The 13,075-nt window shown below is 39.2% G+C and overlaps 1 long non-coding RNA gene across 1 annotated transcript; it reads right to left on the bottom strand.

The window, feature by feature from the left end:
- Positions 1 to 1,267: 1,267 nt before the first annotated feature.
- Positions 1,268 to 12,981, bottom strand: LOC136098047 (uncharacterized). Its single transcript, XR_010650894.2, has 3 exons — positions 11,841 to 12,981; positions 9,927 to 10,053; positions 1,268 to 6,694 (listed from the first exon to the last, which is right to left on the bottom strand). It is a non-coding gene; the product is annotated as an uncharacterized lncRNA (long non-coding RNA).
- Positions 12,982 to 13,075: the final 94 nt, after the last annotated feature.

Here is a 13,075-nt window from a genome sequence, read left to right on the forward strand (position 1 = left end):
GCATACCACAAAATCAGCAGCCCCTAAAACAAGGCACTCAAAGCCTCTACAGAAAGAGATATATTAAGTGCATGATGACATTCACCAAATTTAATTATTCAAACTCTGTGAGCTTAGAGAAATGGGAGCGGAAAATACCAGTGCTACGGAATAAAGAGTATTGTTTCCCAGCAGTTTATTCATTTCAGTCCCTGAGAAAGCAACCTATGACTTCCAAGAGAGTTTGGTACACTTTTATATTAATTAGATTTACCTTGTAGACTGATATGCATTTGATGCCCGAGTTAAAGAATATCAAAACCCCTAAAACAAAATATCAAAACACAAAATTTCCTAGAACCTACCTCCTGCCCTGCCTTTATGCCCCAAAAGCATCCCTGATTAGAGGCATACAAATGTAATGAACTATTTTTTTGGCAAGTTTTGCTCATCACTTAAATGTTCATTACATGTTTTGAAAGTAGAACAAGTATGTTTGATCAAAACTGAATCTTGGAAAGGGAATCTTGCTGGGAAGCTAGCTACTAAAAGATCTACTACAGAAACACCACCAAAAAAAGGAATCCATGTCAAGTGGGAGAGCAACTATCTCATTGATTTCCACAATTATTATGGATATGTAAAAATCGACACTCTAGCATTTAAGTAATAACTGCTGATCTATTGCACCCCACAAGCTTTTCTTGGAGGAACACAGAGGACAAAATTTACAAGCCAGTTATATTTTTATTGAAGTACCAGCAAGACATAGGGATAAGTCACTAGGGCTGCAGGAATGTTGTCTCACCCGATGAGCACTCTGTGGTACAGCACATGTACATGTGCACAGCCTCCCCTCTTCCGCCTACTCCTGCATTTGGCATCAAGACAAAACAGAGGATGTTGGCAAAGGCAGAAGAAGCTCACGAGGAAACCACAGCTTCTCTAAAGAGCAGAGATTGCAGCCCCTAGAAACAAGTGCAAAGGCACAGGCCATCTACAGCAGTAAATATATGGTATAGAGCACAGATGCATCCAGCAGATGCAAACTTCCTCCCACACATTAATGTGAAAACCTTCCAAATCCTTCCCCCACTTGTCATGCTTTGTTCAGGGAGCTCATGGTGGGTTGACCCTGGCTGGACACCAGGTGCCCACCAAAGCTGCTCTATTACTCTCCTCCTCAGCTGGGCAAGGGAGAGAAAACAATGAAGAGCTCGTGGACTGAGGTAAGGACACAGAGAGATCACTCAACAGTTACTGTCATGGACAAAAACCAGACTCGACCTGGGGAAAACTAATTTATTACCAATAAAATCAGAGTACGATAATGAGAAATAAAAACTAAATCTCAAAACACTTTCCCTCTCCTCCCTTCTTCCTGGGCTCAACTTCACTCCCAATTTTCCCTGCCTCCTCCTCCCGAGCAGCACAGGGGATGGGGAATGGAGGTTGTGGTCAGTTCATCACATCTTGTTTCTGCTGCTCCTTTCTCCTCAGGGGGAAGACTCCTCACACTCTTTCTCTGATCCAGTGTGGGGTCCCTCTCACAGGCGACAGTCCTCCACAAACTTTTCCAACATAAGCCCTTCCCATGGACTCCAGTTCTTCATGAACTGCTCAAGCATGGGGTGCAGTTCTTCAGGAACAGACTGCTCCAGCGTGGGTCCCTCATCAGGTCGCAAGTCCTACCAGCAAACCTGCTCCAGCCTGGGCTCCTCTCTCCACAGGTCCTGCCAGGAGCCTGCTCCAGTGTGGGCTCTCCACAGGGTCACAGCCTCCTTTGGGCATCCACCTGCTCTGGTGTGGGGTCCTCCATGGGCTGCAGGTGGATCTCTGCTCCACCATGACCTCCACGGGCTGCAGGGGCATCTCTACTCTGGTGCCTGGAGCACCTCTTGTCCTCCTTCTTCTCTGATCTTGGTGTCTGCAGAGTTGTCTTTCTCACATATTATCACTCCTCTCTTCAGTTGTAGTTGTGCAGTTTTTTTCCCCTTCTTTAAATACCTTATCCCAGAGGCACTTCTACCATCACTGATGGGCTCAGCCTCAGCCAGAGGTGGGTCTGTCTTGGAGGTGGCTGGCACTGGCTCTACTGGACATGGGGGAAGCTTCTGGCATCTTCTCACAGAAGCCATCCCGGTAGCCCCTCTGCTACCAAAACCTTTTCAACCAACCCAACACAGAGCATATCCTTCTCCAAGCAGACAGAACTTCAACCTAATGCTCTACATAAATATGATCACAAAGAAGTTTACCATAAAGAGTAACACCTGAATGCATAAAACCCCCCTAGTTCAAATACAGAAAGAAAACCATCAGCATCACTTGCTCTCTCTTCTGTAACTGCACATGCATAAAGTATCTTTAACCCACATGATGACAGCTATGACAATTACATTTTATTTAAAGTGTATGACACTGCTTTTAGATTTAGATGCTCTCACAGTATTTGAAATGTAATATAAATATATTATTGCTGTAGTCATGTTGTGCTTCCTGACCATATTTCCTTAAAACGTGATGTACACACCAAGAAGACTTAGTCCCCTCTCCAGGGATATATTAAATATCTTGGGAACACACTGCCCCAAGCAATGGTTCTTTTTGATATCTCTATACAAGAATATGTCCAGAGTTTTCACTATCCCCTGGAGTAGTTCCCAGAATAATGTCAGGAAATTTCTAGGCCTTTCTGTATAAGTAAGTTTTTCTAAGATACACTTTGGGAATAGACTCTAGAAGCAGATGGATCACAAACACTGGAGCCCAACAGGAAACATTATTAGCAAAGTCAGCATTTACACACTTGCACTTCCTTAGGACCTTTTTTGTTGTTGTTGTTAAAAAGAGTTATTCATGAAAAACTAACATAATCCATTTTGGTCTTCTGAACAGTCTCTTAGTTGTATCTGTGGCATCTCACTATATTTACCTGATACCTTCATCCTGTTTACCTTCATGCTAGTTCCTGAATTTGTGCTAGAGATACAATGCTCTGCCTCATTTGATTAAACAAATAATTAAATTTCACATCACTTTCTTGTCAATGTGAGAACACCAAAATGATTCTTGAACAAAAATGTGTCTCTTGTCCTTTTTAGAAGAAACAGCCCTTAGAGATGTAGCAAGCGGGCTATTCCAGAAAATAAAGTGACAAAACAGAGAGAAGTCAGTGATGAATCTCAAGGCCTATTAATTGCAGTTCCCTTGGGAACTGTACTGTGTTTTGCCTGACATAACAAAAGATAGATAGGTGTGAATTACACTCTATGGGAAAGTGAATATGGGAGCATACTAAAAAGCGGTAGCCAGGTCCTGCCCTCTGAACCAAGTTGTTCTCTATCCCACGTACAATGTTTATCCAAACTTTTCAGCACTGAAAAGAATGAAATATATTCAAAGGAAAATAGACTGGCCAATATTTGGGGCATAGGTCTTTGATTCTTTAATGTTTTCTAAAAGGCTATAAAAAGAAGTGATTTTTAAAGTATTTCATATTAACATAAAATACTTATTTACTGCATTGAACTTAAACATTCTGTAACTACAGTAATTTCATATTTACATCTGACATAACTATGCATCAAAATTTACATAGAAACATTTGGTTGAACATAATTGCACTTGCAAGCATTCTCTCCCACTAATATTTAAACTTTTATCTCAAAGTATTCTGAGAGAAACCATTGGTGTATAGCTAAAAAATGTGGCAAGCATGAAAACCAACAATTCTTCAACTTATTGTTGTGTCAGCACAAAAAAGGCCATACTCCATAAAAAATAAAACATCTCTAGGGTGTATAAAACAAATTGTTTTTAACGCAGCAGTTTTGGCTCATATTAAAAACATAAGTAGATTAATTTCTTTCTGAAGGTACAATGAGTTAACTCTGCCAACACCTAGAGAAAATGTTCTGATGCTCTTAAGCACTCCATAAAAACACCCAAATCCTAAAGTTATTGTCTAGTGGCCATGCAGATATCATTTCATATGCTACCCATCTAACATTTAAAATTTATATAACAGATTATTTTTTGCAAGCTTTCAGGTAGAATAAAGAAACTTCATTTCTAATTTCATCCTAAATAAGTCTTTTTCATAAATCTACATCTTTTTCAGGATACAATCATCCAGCTTGATCTGATATTAGAAGCAAAGTGTCAATAAATACATGCATTTTTATACTCTTTTGAAAATGAATATTGAATAGAATACTGCCACCTTTTGGCTACGGTCTGGACTTAAAAAAGAGACTTGTCTGTAAAGCTTCTAAAAACATTTGACATAATAATTATTCTGAAGAATTCAGTATGTCAACAGGCTGATGTTATGCTTATCATTAACATACTGTTGATGTAAGACTAAAACTTTTCAAACTCAACTGCATAGTAGTATCCTATTGTTTCTCGATAATGAGCAAGCACTTTCACAAGAGCTTTTGTCTTTAGCAGAAAAGAAGCAGGCATAGCTTTGACATCAAGCTAATGGAATTACTACTTTACAATCATGGTAATTCCTCTACTGCTTAGAGGAATATAATACTTTTGTGTAACTCATACACTCAAGTTCATAAATATCGACTCACTAACTGCTTCTCAGACAATGCTTCCTGGAGAACTGTTGAGTATAATATTAACATATAAGCTTTTTAAAACATAGGGGAAAGGCACATAAGTATTTCAGCAACCTCTAAAAGAAAGGCTCTTACCATGAACAAACAATGCCGCTAGAAAATGCGGAAGAGTACAGGGCCTGGGATTTGGGGTTAATCTCTAGCAAGTGTTCCAAATCATAGAGAGATTCTCCCAACTGTGAGCTAATCAGGTTTCAATTTAATTAATTTATACTGAATAAATTAAAAAAGAGGATTTGATCCATCTTTGGGGAAGAGTTTGCTGATTACAAAGTTTAGGAAAACTAGCATTCCCTTTTTTGTTGCAGTATTTGTTTTATGAATTGGAGTGACTATCAAGCTACATGGAAAATATTTATATAGAAAATTAGCGCTTCATACTTAATCAAGTATAGAAACAATTTCACTTTAGACACTCTTTTCCTGATCTGTCCCATTCAAAATTATTTTTACTAAAATAATCTGAAAAGGACAACTAGTACTATTTACAAACTACTTTATTTTGGAAACAAAATTTTAAGCAGCATTTAATTTTGACAAATAGCCTTCACTAACCTTTACAAATTTGCCTGTAGGGATAAAATGACAAATGACTCTCACAATGGGGCTCATTAGACTCCTAACATGGCCCTTCAGGAAATACTATTTCAGATTATATCAGCAAGTCCATTTTTCAGGGCCTAATAACTCAGCTTGAAAAAAATCAAAACAAAAAAACCTCACACACACCTTCCCTGTGGGGTGAAACTTTAAACATAACTCCCTGAACAAAAGCTGCTTCAACAACTTAAAATGCATCAGTTTCATAACATTCTGTGCCTGTATGCAGCTCATGATGCCGGCATTTCTGAAACACAATACTGTAAACGATTAGCATAGGCAACTGAAATGTTTTCAGTGTTTTGGGAGGGGAAAGGAAAAGTGGACCTCTTATAGAAATTTCTTTAAATATCTTAAAGAGATTTAGCATAGTGGGGAAAACACTGTGCTGCTGCAGGCAGTAATATTCTGTTACACTAACGGTCTGTTCCGAATCTTATATCTGTTTCTGATCCTCTAAAACCCACTGAAATCAACTGATCCTTCCCAGTGCCTTCAACAGGTTTGGATCAAACTACCCAAGATTACATCATGCCACAGGAGAATAGTCTATAAGGATGTGATACTGGATATTTAGAAATACCAGTCTCGTTAAGTCAGGACGGAATAATTGTTGAGATCTAAGATGTAATATTCTGTTGACTGAAAACGCTAACTCGAAATGTGCAGATCAATATGGTATTATGCATACAAGAGTGAGAAAGGAAAGCTGCCTTTCCCTTCACCTTCCTCACTGAGGCTGCATTCTGAGCCAGTTCGTATTGGGAGAGGCAATCACAGCACTTAAGTCAGCAGCTGATCTGCCTTTACTGTCAAAGGAGAAGTTCATGACCACAGGTAAATTTAGACATTTGACAGGTGTGCCTATACCTTTCCTTTTCCACTGCTCGTTCCTAAAGCAGCCACCTGTGCCTTTGTTTATTACAGTATTTGCTATAAAGCCCATGTTAAGTGGTGGACTGACTCAGTGGATGGATGTTAATAACAAGTTAATATCTTCACATACTCCTTTAGTAATAATTTCTTCCCACTGCAGGCTGCATCTTCCCCTTTTTCATTCACTTGTTTAACTTCCTTGTTATAAAGGTCTTCCAAAATGCTCTCAAAATGAAATTTGCTGAGAGTTCAAAGTGCTCCAGCCATACAGTACAACTGATTAACAGCGAGAATAGAAGAGCTGGGAAATGTGAAAACACCTGGTTCTCAAAAACCTTCACATAGAGATGGTAACAAATGTATAAATGGTGTCTCAAAAAAAAAAAAAAAAAAGAAAAAGAGAAAAATAAAAATCAAACCCCAAACTAACTTGGCTTGCTCTCTGCTCTATATCCTACACTGAGAGGAACTTGCATTTTGTAAGGCAGTAATCTCTCCACTGTTGCATCTTCCTGCCTCTTTGATTGTTTCTAGACAGCTCTGTGGTGTCTCGTGGTCCCAGGTCCCCAAATATCCAGACCGTTCCTGTACACCTGGATTTCCTACCAAAGGAAAAAAGTGCACTTAGACCTCCTTCTGATATGCGAAAAAAAAGTTGACAGAGTGCATAGGGAGTACAGAGCTCTTAACGAACATAGAGAATTAGGGGTTTTTTTGTCCATGAGCTACCTACTATATTTTTTCTGCTTTACCTATCTGTAACAATTCAACTCATGTCTTGTTATGTCACTTGTTCCAGCGAATGTTTTAGTTGCTGTTTCCTTTACCCATTTTTATCCCTATTTGGATCTGTTGTACCATCTCCCACGTTGTACCCCAAAAAACTTGTCCTTTGCGTAATTTATTATCTCCATATGATCTTCTAGTAATATTCTTACACAACTTTATCTCATGTATCAATCATCATCCATTCTACATATTGTCCCACAATTATCACAATGAATGTAGGCTACTGCAGCTGTGCAAAAACAATGCCTTCAAAGACAGCTCTCAAACAAAAGAAGAGAAATGAACATCTTCACCGCAACCCCCACCCCCGTGAGAAATTCTGCTTTCCGCTGTCTTAGACTCATTACCGACTGGAGGCCCCTACAACAATTAAGTACTGCAAGAGACCAGACTGAGGTCAGATCTTCTCCTCTTTCCTTGGTTCTGCCACCAATCTATTGTGCTAGCTCTGAGTAAGTCTTTATCATCTCCCTGCTTCAATTTTCCTCCTCAACAAATGCGCCTAAAATGTTATCCCTCCTGGAGAAGTTAATTTGAGATGAGTACAGGGAGCACTGTAAGACTGGAATGTTTTTCTTGTAGCTAGCATGGTGACTCAGCCCACTTCCCATGGACAAAGCCCCAGAGCAGCGATGGTTTCTTTTTTTATTTTCAGACATCTTTGGTGCATTACTGGTGTAGAAAAAAAAACAAAAAACAAAAAACAACAAACCAACAAAACTTGAACACTAGCAGGCAGTTGATAACTGGGTCTATACCTGCGTGAATGTCTGAAACTGAACTTTTGAACTCTCGGGAAGACTGCTGCTGTCTACCAGCAACCAGTATGGTCTGACTATAAATTTTGATAAAACTGGGACTAAGGAGTTGCACATCCCAACTCCTCCAATTAATACAGAGAAAGAACCCCCAATTAGGAGGCTGATCATGCATTGTGTTTCTCCACATACACTACTTGAGAAAACGAGAGGCTAGGGGCCTCAAAGAAGAGCTCCCTGAAAAGAAGACATGGCTTTGGAGGGAAGAAAGGGGCCTGGGAAGAAGGTGGTGAAAATCCCAGCTGGAGGAAAGATCCTGGAGATCAGGGGGTATGTGTGGAGATGACTGGCAGGGGGTGCTCAGGGACCTTGGTTTGTAATGTCCCAGGTCAGTAACTGCAAACAGTAGCACACCACAATCCAACATGACTTGGTCTCCAGTGTTGCCAGACCAGCAGTGACCTCTCTGCTGGGAAGGAAAGCCAAGAGCTACTGACCTTAATGCTGGGGGGGAGCAAGTGCCTGTGAGATAGCCTAGTTGGGCAAAAACTCTAATCTTGTTAGTTCTTGAATAAATCTCAGTACTCAGATCCACTATGGCCTGTTGGTTATTCTGCTTTGCCCATGAACATTACAAGCTAGTATCCTGCAGCTGTGGCAGCGTCTCGTCCTTCATGAAAAAGCTCAAAAAAATCTTCTGTTTCAAGAAATGCACCCACATGCAATACAATGCTTTCAATTTGCAACCCTCACACTGAAGTCCTCATGAAACAAACACCCTCTCAATTTTCTGTATATTAAAAAGACTTCAAAAATACTTTAAAATACTAAAGCTGGAGGTAAACATCTTAATCTAAAATAGCTTCAAGCCCTGAACAACGAAGAGAGGAATAAATTTTTAAAGCCACAGTAAGAAAATATATCTGAGATGAAAAAAATACCATGTAACAGGAAAAGAGGTTGTTAAACTTGTGGCTACAACCAGGTTTATATAAAATTCAGATGGTTTTCAAATGCTGTTAAAAAGCCTGGTGATATAAATATCTGTATCACCTTCAACTCAGATTTTCATGCACTATCATGCCACAAATGTTTAATTTTTCATAACTGAACCTAAACTGAGCCAACAGTCAAGAGCTGCTTGCTGTTCATCAGCATTTAGAGTTTTTTTCCTGTATATTAACTTATAAATAATATTCCCTGCAAGCTGCTGTACACTGATTGTATTGGAGCTTTTTCATAATACACCATTTTGTTTCCCCAAATACTTCCTGGATATATAACATTTGAAAATACTTCTGCTGGGAAAATTTCTTCCCTTCCCCCTCTTACTTAACACGTGATTTATTGTACCTCTTAATGTATAAGGCTATGTTGAAAAATAACTTCAGGACATGCATATTTTGAAAAACCTCATGTGTTTCTCTGATCTCCAATTCAAGTATACTTGAAGGCCAACAACTTTTCTCTAAATCTCTTTCCTGCAAACAACTTGGGATCAGAAAGCAAAGCTGTTTTCTTTCATGCTCATCCATCATCACCAATAATAAAGATCTGAGATGAAATTATGCCCTTCCTCACTGATTCCAATACTCTGGGATAAAAAGCTTTACTTACAATTTCCTCTGCCTTATTTGGTATATTTAAAGTGCACTATGTCATACTTAGAGAGCCAAATTCATTTATTCCTGAGCAATCCAACTAAGCTCACTAAAGTCTTCTGTAATTCCCAGATCTAGTTCTGCCTTCTAACAGGCCTCTCAAATCTCTCTTGAAAGTACAGAATAGGACAAGCTGGTAACAGTGAAGATGCATTTACTATCTTCAAATCAAATTATACTTTCTCCTACCTTTTTCTGTTACCTTGATGAACAAAATCAAAATTGTACCCCAGGGGTGGAAAGGTAAAGACTACTTTTGTGTAAAAGATTCCCCCTCCACTCCTTTGATATACTGCATTCTCTAAAGCAATAGACAGGCTCAAAGACAAAAGACATATGAGACACATGTAATTATAATTTTAACCCTATCACATGGCAGTATATTATAATCCATGATGTATCCTTTAAGATGATGTCAGCAGAAACATCTACATGTAGAAGAGATTCAACTCTTAAACCTTTTTTTCTGACAGGTATCCTATATTTTTAAACTATCAGAAAGGGAATGTTTTTCCCCACAAGTGGAACATACACATAAACCCCCTTTTGTTATGAAATCATTATGCCCTTCCTTCCTCTGTTCATCACCTCTGTGGATGGAAAAAAAAAGAAAGTATTCCACTTACTTGTTTCACAAAAACGTATGTTTGGTTGAAACCTTGAGAGATAATGTATTAGAACTGACCAACTTCTAATCAAATGTTCACTTGACCCAAATTAGAGTTCCGTAATTTTTTTTAACACGATAAATATCTGTAAAATACGGAAAATGACACATTGAAAGTTGAGGATAGAGCTTAACATTGGTAAAGTACAATCAGGTAGGCATTGCTGCTCTCACCTTTCTAATATGGCCACTCTTTCAAGTGAGGAAAACCTGCTTATACAAGTCCCACTAGTATAAACAGAGAGTAACTCCACTGATTTAATTATCATTCCATTAGACAAGTTTTTCACCAATATTCTTGCACCAGAAAAAGTTTTTCAAATAATTATAAGGTTTTAACGTGGTACTTCCATTTTGGACTCTTGTGTTTCCTCCTTTACTTATTTTTCCAAATAGTTTAAATAGCACATCAACACAGTCATCTTCTATTTTATGATAACTCAGCTGAATTATGAGATAAAAGCAGTGTAAATTTGATTCCTTTCCAGAAATAGTTGACAGCACCAAGTTCTTCTAGATGTCACATTCTTGATTTCAGGAATATTTTTATTTGAACAAGTGTAAAAATATTTATGGAATGCAGGAATTATTTTTCCCCATAACAAAGCCAAAAGAAAAAAAGAAATATTATTTCTGAATTACAAATACCAAAATGAAAAAATAAACAAGTAGTTACGTAAGATTTCAATCATATAGTCTATCTTCTGTGTCAAAGGATATGGAAGAAGTTAATAGGTTAAATTTCCACTTGAAAATGTGAGACAGTAAAATATTTTACCATGATTTCCTAGTGATTGTTTAATTCTAACAATCCAAAGAATGTTGGATTGCATCGTTTTGTTAAAAATAAGATAAAGTACAACCAATTATGTAAATGGGACCCTTTAAACAAATGTTCCTCCCTACTTAAGAACTATGAAATCAAAAGAGCCAGCCCAGGCAAGATATATTTCTGCTGATTTTCTTAAGATATTTTTCTAGACAACTGTAGCCAAATGGTTTTTATTTCATGAACCAACCTAAAGATTTTAAGCAGACTGGTACTTAAGAATCTTAATTACAGTGGACTGAATTGCCAGAAGGGAAGCACTCCACTAGGTTAAAGCACTTTGGCTTCAAGTCTGGTCTATGTCCAAAATGAAATTTGGCCTAGAGATTACTATGCCTTGTATAAATCCTCGGCCAGGTGCTTGTGCAAGAGTTCAAAATAAACCCAAATTTCCAGTTATTCAGTTAAGACTGGCTAAGACTGTTTTGCCATGAAATGTATTTTGGAACAATTTTCACCAAGATGAATATAGCTATTTCACTAAATCATACAGTTGAAACAGTTGGATATGGTTTTATTTTCTCAGAACAACAGTCCCCAGCAGAGAGTATATTCCACTAGTGGATTAAAACAGTTGTCCTGATAGTTCCACTTGGTGCAGTATTGTAATCATCTTTCTGCTAAAAGGCTCTCCTCAGCTAGTTCTTTACATCTTTTCACTCATTACTGTACTTGTTTCTTGCAGACAGTCTCTCATCAGATAGAATCAAGCACTGCACAGTGTCTTGGCCGCTTTAGCCTTACACTGGCAGCTTTGTCACCTAACTGCCATAAGGAGGAACAACTAACAGCAAGTTTGAATTGGCCCTCGTTAAACTCATATATTTATTACAAGAAAAGTATTCTAAGGGGATGTCCTTCACCATCAGAGGTGATGTATGCCATCAGCAATATGTAGGTATCATATAGGTACCATTTAAAGCAAGCAGTGTCTACAATTACTATGAAAAAGGTTGTCTTGCAGATAAAGGGATTGTTTTCCACACCTTTTCATTACAGGCCAACTTCTAACATTGTAAACATTGATCTGCTCTGAAGACTTACCTCTGAAAACCAGCTTGCAACATCCTGAATTCTGTTGCCTTTACAACGTTCTCTTAAGGCAGAGAGAACATCACTAGCAGCCTGAAAAATGCCTTAGTAAATGTCCTATTTCTCATTTCCCATTTGCGCTTAGACAACTAACGCTACAACTAACCTGTACTGCAACTAGATTAACTCACTATTCAGCATTAACAGCTACTGTAGTTGCCATAGACATAGTCTGTAGTTATATATGATTCATTAAGCAAATTATTTAGGCCTCTGCTCAGAGAAGGAAAAGATTCTTTGTGACAACTGCCTGAGTCACACTTTACGTGAAAAGATGAGGCTTGACTCACTTGAATCAACACTGACAAAAATCAGCAGAAAACTGTCAAACTATAAAGGCAAAAAGTACCTTTTATATCTTTCAATGTTCTGGTCAGTTAACATTACCGTGAACTTGCTGTTTTCCTTACCTTGTCTACAAGAAATATTCAAGTTATCAATATTAGTGATTTCTCTGTTTCTGTTGCTAAACTCAACAATAGATTTCCACAACTGCATTGATTTCACCATGTAAACCACTGTCCACCAGCTTCCCAGCCTCCTTATTGCATCCCATCTATCATACTCCCACCACTAAGAGCTCAGAACCATGGCCAACACAGACCAACACTCGCTATTTCACTTGGTGCCAAAGACAGTTTTAGCCCCCACTCAAGTTCGGCTTGACCAGGTTAAAAGAAGTCAAGCTCCCACACCAAGCACAAAGTGGTGGGGCTGGACTCACACCTAAAAGTTACACTATACTTTTCAGAGAAATTCACCACTCCAGAGATCGAGCTCTATCAAGTTGATCCCATTGTAAGAGACAAACTCTCTCTGAGCAGTTACTAAGGCGCTGTGCTGGCACCTTCACTCAGCCCAAAGCCCAGGCAAGGCAAGGCCGGGAGCAGGCAGGGTCTAGGCCAGGTAAGACCCCGCCTCATCCCCACGGGGCCCCAACCCCACCGACCCCTGCACGCAGCTAGGACCTATATCCATCCCCCTCAAGCGAGGGAGCGGAAACCAGCCTAGGACTCAGCTCAGCCACTCCCTCCGCACCGACACAGCAGACGACTCAAACTCCCGGAGACGCCCCGTTCACATCCCCCGGCCAGGCCCGACACCGCCACCCCGACAACTGCCCACAGCCATGATCGCTCCACTGCGCAGGCGCCGCCGCCCCGCGCCCTCCGGCAGGACCGCGCATG

Source organism: Patagioenas fasciata, chromosome 2 (genome assembly GCF_037038585.1).
Source record: "Patagioenas fasciata isolate bPatFas1 chromosome 2, bPatFas1.hap1, whole genome shotgun sequence".
Classification (NCBI taxonomy): Eukaryota; Metazoa; Chordata; class Aves; order Columbiformes; family Columbidae; genus Patagioenas; species Patagioenas fasciata.